This window comes from Nerophis lumbriciformis, linkage group LG14 (assembly GCF_033978685.3).
Source record: "Nerophis lumbriciformis linkage group LG14, RoL_Nlum_v2.1, whole genome shotgun sequence".
Taxonomy (NCBI): domain Eukaryota; kingdom Metazoa; phylum Chordata; class Actinopteri; order Syngnathiformes; family Syngnathidae; genus Nerophis; species Nerophis lumbriciformis.
This window is the reverse complement of record NC_084561.2, coordinates 5257644-5276323: the sequence shown is the minus strand read 5'-3', so window position 1 is coordinate 5276323 and position 18680 is coordinate 5257644. Positions and strand designations below refer to the sequence as shown.

At 37.6% G+C, this 18680-nt stretch overlaps 2 non-coding genes across 2 annotated transcripts; both read right to left on the bottom strand.

Moving 5' to 3' along the window:
- Positions 1–11394: 11394 nt before the first annotated feature.
- On the bottom strand, positions 11395–11467 carry trnaa-agc (transfer RNA alanine (anticodon AGC)). The gene has a single exon. It is a non-coding gene; the product is annotated as a tRNA-Ala (tRNA).
- A 5816-nt stretch (positions 11468–17283) lies between these two features.
- Positions 17284–17356, bottom strand: trnaa-ugc (transfer RNA alanine (anticodon UGC)). The gene has a single exon. It is a non-coding gene; the product is annotated as a tRNA-Ala (tRNA).
- Positions 17357–18680: the final 1324 nt, after the last annotated feature.

The following is an 18680-nucleotide window of genomic DNA, read 5'->3' as shown; positions in this document are numbered from 1 at the left end:
GTTGACTCAAGCTAAGGATAGAGTTTATTTTATAAGGGTATGAATCTGAGGTTGGTGTTTACTCAAACTTTCAGACAAAACTTTTTTCAAGAGGCACAGTTTAAAAACCTCAGTTTTGGTGAATGCGGGCATCGATCCTGCTACCTCTCGCATGCTAAGCAAGCGCTCTACCATTTGAGCTAATTCCCCTGTTATATTTCCTGGCTGTCACCTGTTAGGAACCATACCAACAGAGAATGCAAGCATTAATTTGCTACCTCTCACATGCAAATTAAACAATGTAGTATTAAAGCAAATTTGTATTTGAGTTTCAAATTGATGTTAGGATTTTCTAAATCCAATGCAGACTATGATTTATTTCAAGAAGAACACGGTCAAGAACATAATTGGAGAATGCGGGCATCGATCCCGCTACCTCTCACATGCTAAGCAAGCGCTCTACGATAATTTTAATTTTAATTTTTTTCGACTCATAGTCACTGTCTCTCTACACACATGGGTTACAATCAGGTAGAAAATGGATGGATGGTTACGATCAAGCTCGGGTTGGGGTCAGGGTTTAAGAACATAATTTTTGGAGAATGCGGGTATCGATCGCGCTACCTCTCACATGCAAAGCAAGCGCTCTACCATTTGAGCTAATTCCCCTGTTTGGTTAGTTGACCGTTACGCTTTCTGTGACATCAACAACACCCATAGTCAATGTGTTCTACACACATGGGTTACAATCAGGTAGAAAATGTAAGGATGGGTTACAATCAAGCTCAGGTTGGGGGTTCAATTTGAGCCTTAGGTTTGTTAAAACCATTTCAGACGTATTTTCTCCAAGAAGAACAATGTTAGGAACCATACCAACAGAGAATGTTAGCATTAATGCACTACCTCTCACATGCAAATTAAACAAGGTGGTATTAAAGCAAATTTGTATTTGAGTTTCAAGTTTAGGTTAGGATTTACTAAATTCAATGCAGACTATGATTTTTTTGAAGAAGAACACGGTCAACATAATATTTGGAGAATACGGGTATCGATCCCGCTACCTCTCGCATGCGAAGCAAGCGCTCTACCATTTGAGCTAATTCCCCTGTTATGTTAGTTGACTGTCACGTGTTAGGAACCATACCAACAGAGCTTCAAAGCTATGATGTGCTACCTCTCACATGCAAATTAAACAATGTAGTATTAAAGCAAATTTGTATTTGAGTTTAGGTTAGGATTTACTAAATCCAATGCAGACTATGATTTATTTCAAGAAGAACACGGTCAAGAACATAACACTTGGGGAATGCGGGTATTGATCCCACTATCTCCTGCATGCGAGGTTAGGGTTGGGCTTTTGATTTGAGACTTCCATCCATCCATTTTGTACCGTTTTTCCCTTTTGGGGTCGCTGGGGGTGCTGGAGCCTATCTCAGCTGCATTCGGGCAGAAGGCGGGGATCACCCTGGACAAGAGGCCACCTCATCGCAGGGCCAACACAGATAGACAGACAACATTCACGCATTTGCATGTGAGAGGTAGCGCATTAATGCTAACATTCTCTGTTGGTATGGTTCCTAACACTGTTCTTCTTGGAGAAAATACGTCTGAAATGGTTTTAATAAACCTCAGGCTCAAATTGAAACCCCAACCTGAGCTTGATCGTAACCCATCCATTCTTTTTCTACCTGATTGTAACCCATGTGTGTAGAAGACAGACACAAACTTTTGTCAAGAGAAACTGATTAAATACATCAGTTTTGGAGAATGCGGGTATCGATCCCGCTACCTCTCGCATGCTAAGCAAGCGCTCCACCATTTGAGCTAATTCCCCTTTTATATTACCTGGCTGTCACCTGTTAGGAACCATACCAACAGAGAATGTAAGCATTCATTTGCTACCTCTCACATGCAAATTAAACAATGTAGTATTAAAGCACATTTGTATTTGAGTTTCAAATTGAGGTTAGGATTTACTAAATCCAATGTAGACGATGATTTATTTCAAGAAGAACACGGTCAAGAACATAATTGGAGAATGCGGGCATCGATCCCGCTACCTCTCGCATGCTAAGCAAGCACTCTACCATTTGAGCTAATTCCCCTGTTTTGGTGAATCACTGTAACGCTTTCTGTGACATCAATCTCACCCATAGGCAATGTGTTCTACACACATGTTCATCGTCTGCATAGAATTTAGTAAATCCTAACCTAAACTTGAAACTCAAATACAAATTTGCTTTAATACCACCTTTTTTAATTTGCATGTGAGAGGTAGTGCATTAATGCTAACATTCTCTGTTGGTATGGTTCCTAAGACTGTTCTTCTTGGAGAAAATACGTCTGAAATGGTTTTAATAAACCTAAGGCTCAAATTGAACCCCCAACCTGAGCTTGATTGTAACCCATCCTTACATTTTCTACCTGATTGTAACCCATGTGTGTAGAACACATTGACTATGGGTGTTGTTGATGTCACAGAAAGCGTAACGGCCCATTAATTAAACAGGGGTTTTAGCTCAAATGGTAGAGCGCTTGCTTTGCATGTGAGAGGTAGAGGGATCGATACCCGCATTCTCCAAATATTATGTTCTTAAACCTTGTTCTGCTTGAAAATAACCCAAGGCTGAATTAGATTCAGTAAATCCTATTCCGTACTCAACCCAAATACAAACTTGAAACTCAAATACAAATTTTCTTTAATACCACATTGTTTAATTTGCATGTTTGAGGTAGCGCATTAATGCTCAAATTGAACCCCCAACCTGAGCTTGATTGTAACCCATCCTTCCATTGTCTACCTGATTGTAACCCATGTGTGTAGAACACATTGACTATGGGTGTTGTTGATAGCACAGAAAGCGTGACGGTGTTGTTTGTATTGAGCCTTACATTGGTCAGATCTAATCTAACTAGATCTGACCAATCCAAGGCAAACATGGAACAAACCGAGCAGTCCAGTTGCGATCAGTTGAATGTCCTGAGAATACGATGACCAGGGTAAATGAGAACATCCATAGACAACACTTCCCGTAGGTGAGGTCGATATCTTCAAGCAGGCGGTGAACACTTCTTTTAGCGGGGGAATTAGCTCAAATGGTAGAGCTCTTGCTTCGCATGCGAGAGGGAGCGGGATCAATGCCCGCATTCTCCAAAAGTATTTTCTTAACACTGTTCTTATTGGAAAAAAATATCTTCATCTGAATTAAATCCAATAAATCCTAACCCTTTCTTGAAACTCAAATACAATTTGTTCTACACACATGGGTTACGATCAAGTTAGTGTTGAGATTTTGGTTTATTCAAACTAATTCAGACTATTATTTTTATCTACAATAATAGCATCATGAACAATACCAACAGAGAATATGAGCATTCCCCTGCAGAAAGAAGTGGCCACCGCATGCTTGAAGATATCGACCTCACCTACTCGAACGTTGTCTATGGATGTTCTCATTCACCCTGGTCATTTGAGCTAATTCCCCTGTTGACCTGTCAGTCCACCGCATGTTCTCAGATGCATTGATGTTTCTAACTCTCACATGCAAAACAAGCAATCTAGCATTTGATCCAATTTGTATTTGAGTTTCAGGTAAGGGTTTGGATTTACTGAATTTAATTAAGATTTATTTTTTCAATAAGAACAGTGTTAAGGAAATAACATTTGGAGAATGTACCTTGAAAAAATTTTTTTACCTTGAAAATAATTTTTTACCTTGAAAATAATTTTTTACCTTGAAAATCATTTTTAACCTTGAAAAAAATTGTTTACCTTGAAACATTTTTTTTACCTTGAAAATCATTTTTTACCTTGAAAAAAAAAATTCACCTTCAAAAAAAAATTTTACCTTGAAAAAAAAATGTTACCTTGAAAATCATTTGTTTACCTTGAAAATCATTTTTACCTTGAAAAAAAATTTTTACCTTGAAAAAAAATTTTACTTTGAAAATAATTTTTTACCTTGAAAATCATTTTTTACCTTGAAAATCATGTTTTAACTTGAAATTAATTTTTGTAATTTTTTTAATTTTTTTAATTTTTTTAATTTTTTTAATTTTTTTAATTTTTTTAATTTTTTTAATTTTTTTAATTTTTGTAATTTTTTTAATTTTTTTAATTTTTTTAATTTTTTTAATTTTTTTAATTTTTTTAATTTTTGTAATTTTTTAAAAAAATTTTGAAATTGTTTCACTTTTTTTTTTATTTTATTTTTTTATTTTATTTTTTTAAATGTTAAATTATTATTATTATTATTATTATTTTTTTTTTATTAAAAAAAAAAAAAATTGTTTTAAATGTTTTAATTTTTTTTTTAATTTTTAAAAAATTTTAAATGTTTTTAAAAAATTTTTTAATTTTTTTTAATTAAAAAAAAAAAAAAAAAAATTTTTAATTTTTTTTAATTTTTTAAATTTTTTTTTAAATGTTTTAACTTTTTTTAACTTTTTTTAAACTTTTTTTTAACTTTTTTTTAACTTTTTTTAACTTTTTTTTAACTTTTTAAAAACTTTTTTAAACTTTTTTTTAACTTTTAAAATTTTCTTTTACCCTAACCCTAATCTTAACCCTAACCCTAACCATAACCCTAACCCTAAGATTAACCCTAACCCTAACCCTAACTCTAACCCTAATCCTAACCCTATCTCTAACCCTAACCTTAACCCCAACCCTAACCCTAACCCTAACCCTAACCCTAATCCTAACCCTAACCCTAACCTTAATCTTAACCCTAACCCTAACTCTAACCCTAACCCTAACCCTTACCCTAATCTTAACCCTAACCCTAACCCTAACCCCAACCCCAACCCCAACCCCAACCCCAACCCCAACCCTAACCCTAACCCTAACCCTAATCCTAACCCTAACCCTAACCCTAACCCTAACCCTAACCCTAAAAAAAAATATTAATTGTTAAAATTGTTTAACATTTTTTAAAGTTTTTAAAATTGTTTTAAATTGTTTTAAAAAATTAAAAAAAAGTTAAAACAAATTTTAAAAATATTTTATTTTTTTTAAATTTAAATACATTTTTAAAAAATTAAAAAAATTTGAAAATCATTTTTTATCTTGAAAAAAATGTTTTACCTTGAATATCATTTTTTTACCTTGAAAATCATTTTTTTTACCTTGAAAATCATTTTTAACCTTTGGTGGATGGGGAGTCAGTGGAGCGTCCGGAGAATAGGGGTAATTCTCATATTTTCGGACGCCGGCAGTACTGTTTTGCATGTGTTGGAAGGCTCTCACATGCAAAGCAAACAATGAACAATTTATACTTGGGTTTCAAGCTAGGGTTAGGATTTACTAAATCTAATTTACGCTTTCTGTGACATCAACAACACCCATAGTCAATGTGTTCTGCACACATGGGTTACAATCAGGTAGACAATGGAAGGATGGGTTACGATCAAGCTCAGGTTGGGGGTTCAATTTGAGCATTAATGTGCTACCTCAAACATGCAAATTAAACAATGTGGTATTAAAGAACATTTGTATTTGAGTTTCAAGTTTGTATTTGGGTTGAGTACGGAATATGATTTACTGAATCTAATTCAGCCTTGGGTTATTTTCAAGCGGAACAAGGTTTAAGAACATAATATTTGGAGAATGCGGGTATCGATCCTGCTACCTCTCACATGCAAAGCGAGCGCTCTACCATTTGAGCTAATTCCCCTATTTAGTTAGTAGACCGTTACGCTTTCTGTGACATCAACAACACCCATAGTCAATGTGTTCTACACACATGGCTTACCATCAGGTAGTTTACTCAAACTTTCAGACAAAAACTTTTTTCAAGAGAAACTGATTAAAAACATCAGTTTTGGAGAATGCGGGAATCTATACCGCTACCTCTCGCATGCTAAGCAAGCGCTCTATCATTTGAGCTAATTCCCCTGTTATATTAACTGGCTGTCACGTGTTAGGAACCATACCAACAGAGAATGAAAGCTATGATGTGCTACCTCTCACATGCAAATTAAACAATGTAGTATTAATGCAAATTTGTATTTGAGTTTCAAATTGAGGTTAGGATTTACTAAATCCAATGCAGACTATGATTTATTTCAAGAAGAACACGGTCAACAACATAACTGGAGAATGCGGGTATCGATCCCGCTACCTCTCACATGCTAAGCAAGCACTCTACCATTTGAGCTAATTCCCATATTTGGGTGAAACACCGTTATGCTTTCTGAGATGTCTGTCTCACCCATAGTCAATGTGTTCTACACACATGGGTTACAACCAGGTAGAAAATGAATGGATGGGTTACGATCAAGCTCGGGTTGGGGTTTCAATTTAAGGCTTTGGTTTATTAAAACTATTTCAGACTTTCATTTTCTCCAAGAAGAACAGTGTTAGGAACCATACCAACAGAGAATGAAAGCATTGATGCACTACCTCTCACATGCAAATTAAACAATGTAGTATAAAAAGGTAATTTGTATTTGAGTTTCAAGTTTAGGTTAGGATTTACTAAATCCAAAACAGACTATGATTTTTTTGAAGAAGAACACGGTCAACATAACATTCGGAGAATATGGGTATCGATCCCGCTACCTCTCGCATGCTAAGCAAGCGCTCTACCATTTGAGCTAACAGGGGAATTAGCTCAAATGGTAGAGAGCTTTCTTAGCATGTGAGAGGTAGCGGAATCGATGCCCGCATTCTCCAATCATGTTCTTGACTGTGTTCTTCTTGAAATAAATCATAGTCTTCATTGGATTTAGTAAATCCTAACCTGAACTCAATCCTAAACTCAAATACAAATTTGCTTTAATACTACATTGTTTAATTTGCATGTGAGAGGTAGCACATCATAGCTTTCATTCTGTGTTGGTATGGTTCCTAACACGTGACAGCCAAGCAATGCTTGGCTGCTGTGGCTGCGGCACCCTCGACCAAAAGTAAGTTAACAACAACTTGACCGGTTGCTGTGTGCGTCGTATATGGCAAAAACGGTTTTAGCTTTTCTAACGCCGCAACGTCTACAAACTCAACGGCCAGGTTTTTGTAATAAGGATTTTGACTATCGTAAACAATAATCGCTTTCTTAACGTCACCATACCCGCTTAAATGATCAATAATTTCTTTCTCTGTTTCAGTGTTTGTTGCACCACTAACAATTACCATATGAGCAATGTCCATACCACTTTCTACAAAGTAATCCATCTTTCAACTCAACAAAAAAAAAGATATATGTATATACAAAAGGTCGTATCAAAAATCGTTCACACTGTCAGGCTCCTGGCTAGCTCGCCAATTGTAACGCTTACATGGGCTAGGCGGGTTAAAAGTATAAACCGTGTAACAGAAAATGGTTCGTCTAGGAGCCTGAGGTATGAAAGATGACGACAACTAGTTATCTTGCTTTTGACTGCATTAAATGTATTAACACACAAATATAAATGACACAGATGACACAATAGAAAAACAATAAACAAAATAATGCCCAAAACAAAAATACAAGATGCAGTCCTTCTGCCTTCTCGGAGCCAGTTCACAGTTCAGTTCAAAAAGATACGCAAACGCTTTTGCGTCAGTCCAAAAGTTCGGTTCAAAAACAAAAGTAATCCAAAAGGTTCGCCGCGGAGGAGAAAAAAAATGCTTGTCCTACCGCGTAGTAGTTTAGCTCGCCATTTGTTGAGTTGAGTTTGAAGTTGGATAGGAAGCTCAGGTTGTTTGGGTCAACGGGTATTCCTTCCCGTAAAAAAACCTGACCTGAGTAATCGAGGCAAAACAACATACCATGCACGCCCCGATAATCGAACATGCCGGCTCTAATTAAGAAGTTTGGAAAGTGTGAGAATGAGAAGATTTTGCAAGTTTCTTCTGAAGCGTGTCTCACAGCACCGCAGCCACAGCAGACGGGAGGGGGTGGCAGGAAGTAACCCTCCACAATAAAAGTCTTTGCACTGTATGCGCATTTTCAATGGCTATTTTAAATATGGGTTACACCTGCATTCTCCAAAACTGATGTTTTTAATCTGTTTCTCTTGAAAAAAGTTTTGTCTGAAAGTTTGAGTAAACACCAACCTCAGATTCATACCCTTATAAAATAAACTCGCTGTTCTTCCCGGAGGGAACCCACGCAGTCACGGGGAGAACATGCAAACTCCAATTTGAGACTTTGGTTTATCAAATCTATTTCAGACCATTATTATTTATATTTTTAAAGAACAGCATCATGAACAATACCAACAGAGAGTATGAGTATTGATGTTGCTCATATGAGGTAGTTCCCCTGTTCTAACAAAAGGCTGTCACGTGTTCTCAGTTGTCGACCTCACCTATAAGAAGTATCATTTTCAGCCAACTACATAATGTTGAAACATAATCAAATAGAATCAGGTTGCCAAACGGGTCGCATGATGGACTTCTAATCCATCGTGTTCTACACACATGGGTTGACTCAAGCTAAGGATAGAGTTTATTTTATAAGGGTATGAATCTGAGGTTGGTGTTTACTCAAACTTTCAGACAAAACTTTTTTCAAGAGGCACAGATTAAAAACATCAGTTTTGGAGAATGCGGGCATTGATCCCGCTACCTCTCGCATGCTAAGCAAGCGCTCTACCATTTGAGCTAATTCCCCTGTGTAGGTACACCACCGTCACGCTTTCTGTGACATCTGTGTCACCCATAGTCAATGTGTTCTACACACATGGGTTACAATCAGGTAGAAAATGGATGGATGGGTTACGATCAAGCTCGGGTTGGGTTTCAATTTAAGGCTTTGGTTTATTAAAACCATTTCAGACTTTTATTTTCTCCAAGAAGAACAGTGTTAGGAACCATACCAACAGAGAATGTAAGTATTAATGTGCTACCTCTCACATGCAAATTAAACAATGTAGTATAAATAGCAAATTTGTATTTGAGTTTCAATTTCAGGTTAGGATTTACTAAATCTAATGCAGACTATGATTTTTTTCAAGAAGAACATGGTCAAGAACACAGCACTTGGGGAACACGGGTATCGATCCCACTACCTCCTGCATGCAAAGTTAGGGTTTGGGTTTTTATTTGAGACTGTGGGTAATCAAAGATATTTCAGACTATTTAACCCCCCCTCCACCGCTTGATGGTTAATGGAGGAGGGAGTCCCATTAATGGATGAAGGAGTCCCAGGTATGCGAGGGCATGAATGCTCCCTCATCCCGATTGGTGGTTTGCTTGGGCCGCTTCCTTAGTTCGATCGCCTCCTTAATCCATCGTTTGAATTTGTTACTTTCTGTACCGATGATTTAGCCGTTGTCCCGGTCCATGATGTGGTTATTTATTTTACAAAGATCTGATATGGCTGATTTTAAGATTTCCTGTTGCCATTTTTGTTTTAGGCTTCTTGTAAACCTTCCAGTTGTCTCTTTTCCACATTCTTTCTGATGTTCTTTCTTCCTTGTGTTGAATGTCCTCCCTCTTACTCCCAGGTATGATTTTGTGCTTGATTGCAGGATTTGGTAAATGACATTGCATTTCTTGTCTTGTTCTATTTTGTCTTTTGGATGTAAGTAACTTGTTTTTGTGTGAGGTTTAACGCTTTATTTTGTGTTTCATTCATGACCCGCTGTATTGGTTTAGTTATTTCCCTAATGTATGGTAAGGGTATGACCTCTTTGATCTTTACTTCAGGTTTTTCTTTGGGTTTCTTCTTTGTTCTCTTTTCCTTGTTTTTTACATGTTGTTCCCCACACAATACTTTCAGTATATTGGTGACCCTTCTGAAGAAGACTGCAGATGACAGTCGCAACATGTCAGGTAAAAAATACCATCGAATATACCGACAATATTGTCTGATTACAAGAACATTTGAAAAGTATTTGAATAAGAAGATATAATTAACTTTTTTGAGTAAACAATATAGGCTTGGAGAAAATTTGTATGGAGTACAGAATAGGATTTACTGAATCTAATATAGCCTTGGGTTATTTTCAAGCGGAACAAGGTTTAAGAACACATTATTTGGAGAATGCGGGTATCGATCCCGCTACCTCTCACATGCAAAGCAAGCGCTCTACCATTTGAGCTAATTCTCCTGTTTAATTAACGGGCCGTTACACTTTCTGTGACATCAACAACACCCATAGTCAATGTGTTCTACACACATGGGTTACAATCAGGTAGAAAATGTAAGGATGGGTTACAATCAAGCTCAGGTTGGGGGTTCAATTTGAGCCTGAGGTTTGTTAAAACCATTTCAGACGTATTTTCTCCAAGAAGAACAGTGTTAGGAACCATACCAACAGAGAATGTTAGCATTAATGCGCTACCTCTCACATGCAAATTAAACAATGTAGTATTAAAGCAAATTTGTATTTGAGTTTCAAGTTTAGGTTAGGATTTACTAAATTCAATGCAGACTATGGTTTTTTTTTGAAGAAAAACAAGGTCAACATAACATTTGGAGAATATGGGTATCGATCCCGCTACCTCTCGCATGCGAAGCAAGCACTCTACCATTTGAGCTAATTCCCCTGTTATATTAGTTGACTGTCACGTGTTAGGAACCATACCAACAGAGCTTCAAAGCTATGATGCGCTACCTCTCACATGCAAATTAAACAATGTAGTATTAAAGCAAATTTGTATTTGAGTTTCAAATTGAGTTTAGGTTAGGATTTACTAAATCCAATGCAGACTATGATTTATTTCAAGAAGAACGTGGTTAAGAACACAACACTTGGGGAATGCGGGTATTGATCCCACTATCTCCTGCATGCGAAGTTAGGGTTGGGCTTTTGATTTGAGACTTCCATCCATCCATTTTGTACCGTTTTGCCCTTTTGGGGTCGCTGGGGGTGCTGGAGCCTATCTCAGCTGCATTCGGGCAGAAGGCGGGGATCACCCTGGACAAGAGGCCACCTCATCGCAGGGCCAACACAGAAAGACAGACAACATTCACGCATTTGCATGTGAGAGGTAGTGCATTAATGCTAACATTCTCTGTTGGTATGGTTCCTAACACTGTTCTTCTTGGAGAAAATACATCTGAAATGGTTTTAACAAACCTCAGGCTCAAATTGAAACCCCAACCTGAGCTTGATCGTAACCCATCCTTACATTTTCTACCTGATTGTAACCCATGTGTGTAGAAGACAGACACAAACTTTTGTCAAGAGAAACTGATTAAATACATCAGTTTTGGAGAATGCGGGGATCGATCCCGCTACCTCTCGCATGCTAAGCAAGCGCTCCACCATTTGAGCTAATTCCCCAGTTATATTAACTGGCTGTCACCTGTTAGGAACCATACCAACAGAGAATGTAAGCATTAATTTGCTACCTCTCACATGCAAATTAAACAATGTAGTATTAAAGCAAATTTGTATTTGAGTTTCAAATTGAGGTTAGGATTTACTAAATCCAATGCAGACTATGATTTATTTCAAGAAGAACACGGTCAAGAACATAATTGGAGAATGCGGGCATCGATCCCGCTACCTCTCGCATGCTAAGCAAGCGCTCTACCACTTGAGCTAATTCCCCTGTTTTGGTGAATCACTGTAACGCTTTCTGTGACATCAATCTCACCCATAGTCAATGTGTTCTACACACATGGGTTACAATCAGGTAGACAATGGAAGGATGGGTTACAATCAAGCGGAATAGTCTGAAATGGTTTTAATAAACCAAAGCCTTAAATTGAAACCCCAACCTGAGCTTGATCGTAACCCATCCATCCATTGTCTACCTGATTGTAACCCATGTGTGTAGAACACATTGACTATGGGTGAGATTGATGGCACAGAAAGCGTGACGGTGTTGTACCAAAACAGGGGAATTAGCTCAAATGGTAGAGCGCTTGCTTAGCATGCGAGAGGTAGCGGGATCGATGCCCGCATTCTCCAATTATGTTCTTGACCGTGTTCTTCTTGAAATAAATCTTAAACCCTGACCCCAACCCGAGCTTGATCGTAACTCATCCATACATTTTCTACCTGATTGTAACCCATGTGTGTAGAAGACAGACACAAACTTTTTTCAAGAGAAACTGATTAAAAACATCAGTTTTGGAGAATGTGGCCATCGATCCCGCTACCTCTCGCATGCTAAGCAAGCGCTCTACCATTTGAGATAATTCCCCTGTTATATTTCCTGGCTGTCACCTGTTAGGAACCATACCAACAGAGAATGTAAGCATTCATTTGCTACCTCTCACATGCAAATTAAACAATGTAGTATTAAAGCAAATTTGTATTTGAGTTTCAAATTGAGGTTTGGATATACTAAATCCAATGCAGACTATGATTTATTCCAAGAAGAACACGGTCAAGAACATAATTGGAGAATGCGGGCATCGATCACGCTACCTCTCACATGCTAAGCAAGCGCTCTACCATTTGAGCTAATTCACCAAAACACTGTGAAGCTTTCTGTGACATCAACAACACCCATAGTCAATGTGTTCTCCACACATGGGTTACAATCAGGTAGAAAATGGATGGATGGGTTACGATCAAGCTCGGGTTGGGGTTTCAATTTAAGGCTTTGGTTTATTAAAACCATTTCAGACTTTCATTTTCTCCAAGAAGAACAGTGTTAGGAACCATACCAACAGAGAATGAAAGCATTAATGCGCTACCTCTCACTTGCAAATTAAACAATGTAGTTTAAAAAGGTAATTTGTATTTGAGTTTCAAGTTTAGGTTAGGATTTACAGAATAGGATTTACTGAATCTAATTCAGCCTTGGGTTATTTTCAAACGGAACAGGGTTTAAGAACATAATAATTGGAGAATACAGGTATCGATCCCGCTACTTCTCACATGCAAAGCAAGCGCTCTACCATTTGAGCTAATTCCCCTGTTTAATCGTATGGCCGTTACGCTTTCTGAAATAGATTTCATAAACCAAAGTCTCAAATTGGAGTTTGCATGTTCTCCCCGTGACTGCGTGGGTTCCCTCCGGGTACTCCGGCTCCCTCCCACCGCCAAAGACATGCACCTGGGGATAAGTTGATTGGCAACACTAAATGGTCCCTAGTGTGTGGATGTGAGTGTGAATGTTGTCTGTCTATCTGTGTTGGCCCTGTGATGAGGTGGCGACTTGTCCAGGGTGTACCCCGCCTTCTGCCCGAATGCAGCTGAGATAGGCTCCAGCACCCCCAGCGACCCCAAAAGGGAAAAACGGTACAAAATGGATGGATGGAAGTCTCAAATCAGAAGCCCAACCCTAACTTAGCCTGCAGGCGATAGTGGGATCAATACCCGCATTCCCTAAGTGTTATGTTCTCTTGACCGTGTTCTTCTTGAAATAAATCATAGTCTGCATTGGATTTAGTAAATCCTAACCTGAACTCAATCCGAAACTCAAATACAAATTTGCTTTAATACTATATTGTTTAATTTGCATGCGAGAGGTAGCGGGATCGATACCCGTATTCTCCAAATGTTATGTTGACTGTGTTCTTCTTCAAAAAAATTATAGTCTGCATTGAATTTAGTAAATCCTAACCTAAACTTGAAACTCAAATACAAACTTGCTTTAATACCACCTTGTTTAATTTGCATGTGAGAGGTAGCGCATTAATGCTAACATTCTCTGTTGGTATGGTTCCTAACACTGTTCTTCTTGGAGAAAATACGTCTGAAATGGTTTTAACAAACCTCAGGCTCAAATTGAAACCCCAACCTGAGCTTGATTGTAACCCATCCTTACATTTTCTACCTGATTGTAACCCATGTGTTAGAACACATTGACTATGGGTGTTGTTGATGTCACAGAAAGCGTAACGGCCCATTACTTAAACAGGGGAATTAACTCAAATGGTAGAGCGCTTGCTTTTCTCTCGCATGCTAAGCAAGCGTTCTACCATTTGAGCTAATTCCCCTTTTATATTAACTGACTGTCACCTGTTAGGAACCATACCAACAGAGAATGTAAGCATTGATTTGCTACCTCTCACATGCAAATTAAACAATGTAGTATTAAAGCAAATTTGTATTTGAGTTTCAAATTGAGGTTAGGATTTACTAAATCCAATGCAGACTATGATTTATTTCAAGAAGAACACGGTCAAGAACATAATTGGAGAATGCAGGCATCGATTTTAATAAACCAAAGCCTTGAATTGAAACCCCAACCTGAGCTTGATCGTAACCCATCCATCCATTTTCTACCTGATTGTAACCCATGTGTGTAGAACACATTGACTATGGGTGTTGTTGATGTCACAGAAAGTGTAACGGTCCACCACCCAAGCAGGGGAATTAGCTCAAATGGTAGAGCGCTTCCTTAGCACGCGAGAGGTAGCGGGATCGATGCCCGCTTTCTCCAATTATGTTCTTGACCGTGTTCTTCTTTAAATAAATCATAGTCTGCATTGGATTTAGTAAATCCTAACCTGAACTCAAATACAAATGTGCTTTAATACTATATTGTTTAATTTGCATGTGAGAGGTAGCACATCATAGCTTTCATTCTCTGTTGGTATGGTTCCTAACACGTGACAGCCAGGTTATATAACAGGGGATTTAGCTCAAATGGTAGAGCGCTTGCTTAGCATGCGAGAGGTAGCGGGATCGATACCCGTATTCTCCAAATGTTATGTTGACCATGTTCTTCTTAAAAAAAATCATAGTCTGCATTGAATTTAGTAAATCCTAACCTAAACTTGAAACTTAAATACAAATTTGCTTTAATACTACATTGTTTAATTTGCATGTGAGAGGTAGCGCATTAATGCTAACATTCTCTGTTGGTATGGTTCCTAACACTGTTCTTCTTGGAGAAAATACGTCTGAAATGGTTTTAATAAACCTAAGGCTCAAATTGAACCCCCAACCTCATTCACCCTGGTCATCGTATTCTCAGGACATTCAACTGATCGCAACTGGACTGCTCGGTTTGTTCCATGTTCGCTTTAGATTGGTCAGATCTAGCTAGATTGGTCAGATCTAGTTAGATTTTTTTTAACTTGAAAATCATTTTTAACCTTGAAAAAAAAATTTTACCTTGAAAAATTTTTTTTACCTTGAAAATTATTTTTTACCTTGAAAATCATTTTTTACCTTGAAAATCATGTTTTAACTTAAAATTATTTTTTTTAATTTTTTTAATTTTTTTAATTTTTTTAATTTTTTTAATTTTTTTAATTTTTTTAATTTTTTTAATTTTTTTAATTTTTTTAATTTTTTAATTTTTTTAATTTTTTAATTTTTAAACTTTTTTTAAAAAAAATTAAATTGTTTTACATTTTTTTATTTTTTATTTATTTATTTTTATTTAAAAAAATGTAATTAAAAAAATATATATATATATTTTTTAATTTTTTTAATTTTTTTTTTTTTTAATTAATTTTTTCTATTTTTTTAAAAAAAAATTAAATTTTTTAAAACATTTTAATTTTTTTTAAAAAAAAATTTAAAAATTTTGAATTTAAAAAAAAAACATTTTAAAAAATTTAATTTTTTTTAAAATTTTTTCATTTTTTAAAATTTTTTTAAATTTTTTAAAATTTGTTAACTTTTTTTAACTTTTTTAAAAACTTTTTTTTAACTTTTTTAAACTTTTTTAAAAACTTTTTTTAAACTTTTTTTTAACTTTAAAAAAAAAAATTACCCTAACCCTAATCTTAACCCTAATCTTAACCCTAACCCTAACCCTAACCTTAACCCTAACCCTAACCCTAATCATAACCCTAACCCTAACCCTAACCTTAACCCCAACCCTAACCCTAATCCTAACCCTAACCCTAACCCTAACCCTAACCCTAACCCTAACCCTAACCCTAACCCTAACCCTAAAAAAAAATATTAATTGTTAAAATTGTTTAAAATTGTTTAAAAAAATTTAAATGTTTTCAAATTGTTTTAAAGTGTTTTTAAAAAATTAAAAAAAAGTTAGAACAAATTTTAAAAATGTAAAAAATTAAAAAATGTAAATACATTTTTAAAAAATGTAAAAAATTTGAAAATCATTTTTTACCTTGAAAAAAAAATTTTACCTTGAAAATAATTTTTTTACCTTGAAAATAATTTTTAACCTTGAAAAAAAAAATGTACCTTGAAAATTTTTTTTTACCTTGAAAATCATTTTTTTTACCTTGAAAATCATTTTTAACCTTTGGTGAATGGGGAGTCAGTGGAGCGTCCGGAGAATAGGGGTAATGTGTTCATATTTTCGGACGCCGGCAGTACTGTTTTGCATGTGTTGGAAGGCTCTCACATGCAAAGCAAACAATGAACAATTTATACTTGGGTTTCAAGCTAGGGTTAGGATTTCCATCCATCCATCCATCCATCCATCTTCTTCCGCTTATCCGAGGTCGGGTCGCGGGGGCAGCAGCCTAAGCAGGGAAGCCCAGACTTCCCTCTCCCCAGCCACTTCGTCCAGCTCCTCCCGGGGGATCCCGAGGCGTTCCCAGGCCAGCCGGGAGACATAGTCTTCCCAGCGTGTCCTGGGTCTTCCCCGCGGCCTCCTACCGGTCGGACGTGCCCGAAACACCTTCCTAGGGAGGCGTTCGGGTGGCATCCTGACCAGATGCCCGAACCACCTCATCTGGCTCCTCTCGATGTGGAGGAGCAGCGGCTTTACTTTGCGCTCCCCCCGAATGACAGAGCTTCTCACCCTATCTCTAAGGGAGAGCCCCGCCACTCGGCGGAGGAAACTCATTTCGGCCGCTTGTACCCGTGATCTTGTCCTTTCGGTCATAACCCAAAGCTCATGACCATAGGTGAGGATGGGAACGTAGATCGACCGGTAAATCGAGAGCTTTGCCTTCCGGCTCAGCTCCTTCTTCACCACAACGGATCGATACAGCGTCCGCATTACTGAAAACGCCGCACCGATCCGCCTGTCGATCTCACGATCCACTCTTCCCCCACTCGTGAACAAGACTCCGAGGTACTTGAACTCCTCCACTTGGGGCAAAATCTCCTCCCCAACCCGGAGATGGCACTCCACCCTTTTCCGGGCGAGAACCATGGACTCGGACTTGGAGGTGCTGATTCTCATCCCAGTCGCTTCACACTCGGCTGCGAACCGATCCAGTGAGGTTAGGATTTACTAAATCTAATTTACGCTTTCTGTGCCATCAATCTCACCCATAGTCAATGTGTTCTACACACATGGGTTACAATCAGGTAGACAATGGAAGGATGGGTTACAATCAAGCTCAGGTTGGGGTTCAATTTGAGCATTAATGCGCTACCTCAAACATGCAAATTAAACAATGTGGTATTAAAGAAAATTTGTATTTGAGTTTCAAGTTTGTATTTGGGTTGAGTACGGAATATGATTTACTGAATCTAATTCAGCCTTGGGTTATTTTCAAGCGGAACAAGGTTTAAGAACATAATATTTGGAGAATGCGGGTATCGATCCCGCTACCTCTCACATGCAAAGCGAGCGCTCTACCATTTGAGCTAATTCCCCTGTTTAATTAATGGGCCGTTACGCTTTCTGTGACATCAACAACACCCATAGTCTCCAAGGTTTCTCATAGTCATTCACATTGACGTCCCACTGGGGTGAGTTTTTCCTTGCCCTTATGTGGGCTTTGTACCGAGGATGTCGTTGTGGCTTGTGCAGCCCTTTGAGACACTTGTGATTTAGGGCTATATAAATAAACATTGATTGATTGAGTATTTGAGTTTAGGATTTGCTAAATCCAATGAAGACTATGATTTATTTCAAGAAGAACACGGTCAAGAACATAATTGGAGAATGCGGGCATCCATCCCGCTACCTCTCACATGCTGAGCAAGCGCGCTACCATTTGAGCTAATTGCCCTTTTTGGGTGAAACACTGTTCTACACACATGGGTTACAATCAGGTAGAAAATGGATGGATGGGTTACGATCAAGCTCGGGTTGGGTTTCAATTTAAGGCTTTGGTTTATTAAAACCATATCAGACTATTCCGTACTCAACCCAAACACAAATGGTCTGAAATAGTGTTGATTATCCAAAGTCTCAAATAAGAACCCAAACCCTAACCTTGCATGCAGGAGGAAGTGGGATCGATTCCCGCATTCTTGAAATGTTAGTCTGTTTTGGATTTAGTAAATCCTAACCTAAACTTGAAACTCAAATACAAATTACCTTTTTAAACTACATTGTTTAATTTGCATGTGAGAGGTAGCACTCAATGCTTTCATTCTCTGTTGGTATGGTTCCTAACACTGTTCTTCTTGGAGAAAATATGTCTGAAATGGTTTTAATAAACCAAAGCCTTAAATTGAAACCCCAACCCGAGCTTGATCGTAACCCATCCATCCATTTTCTACCTGATTGTAACCCACGTGTGTAGAAAACATGACTCTGGGTGTTGTTGATGTCACAGAAAGCGCAACGGTCACATGCAAATGAAACAATGTAGTATTAAAGCAAATTTGTATTTGAGTTTCAAATTGAGGTTAGGATTTACTACATCCAATGCAGACTATGATTTATTTCAAGAAGAACACCGTCAAGAACATAATTGGAGAATACGGGTATCGATCCCGCTACCTCTCGCATGCTAAGCAAGCGCTCTACCATTTGAGCTAATTCCCCCAAACGCCGTTACGCTTTCTGTGACATCTGTCTCACCCATAGTCAATGTGTTCTACACACATGGGTTACAATCAGGTAGAAAATGGATGGATGGCGACTTGTCCAGGGTGTACCCCGCCTTCCGCCCGATTGTAGCTGAGATAGGCTCCAGCCCCCCCCCGCGACCCCAAAGGGAATAAGCGGTAGAAAATGGATGGATGGG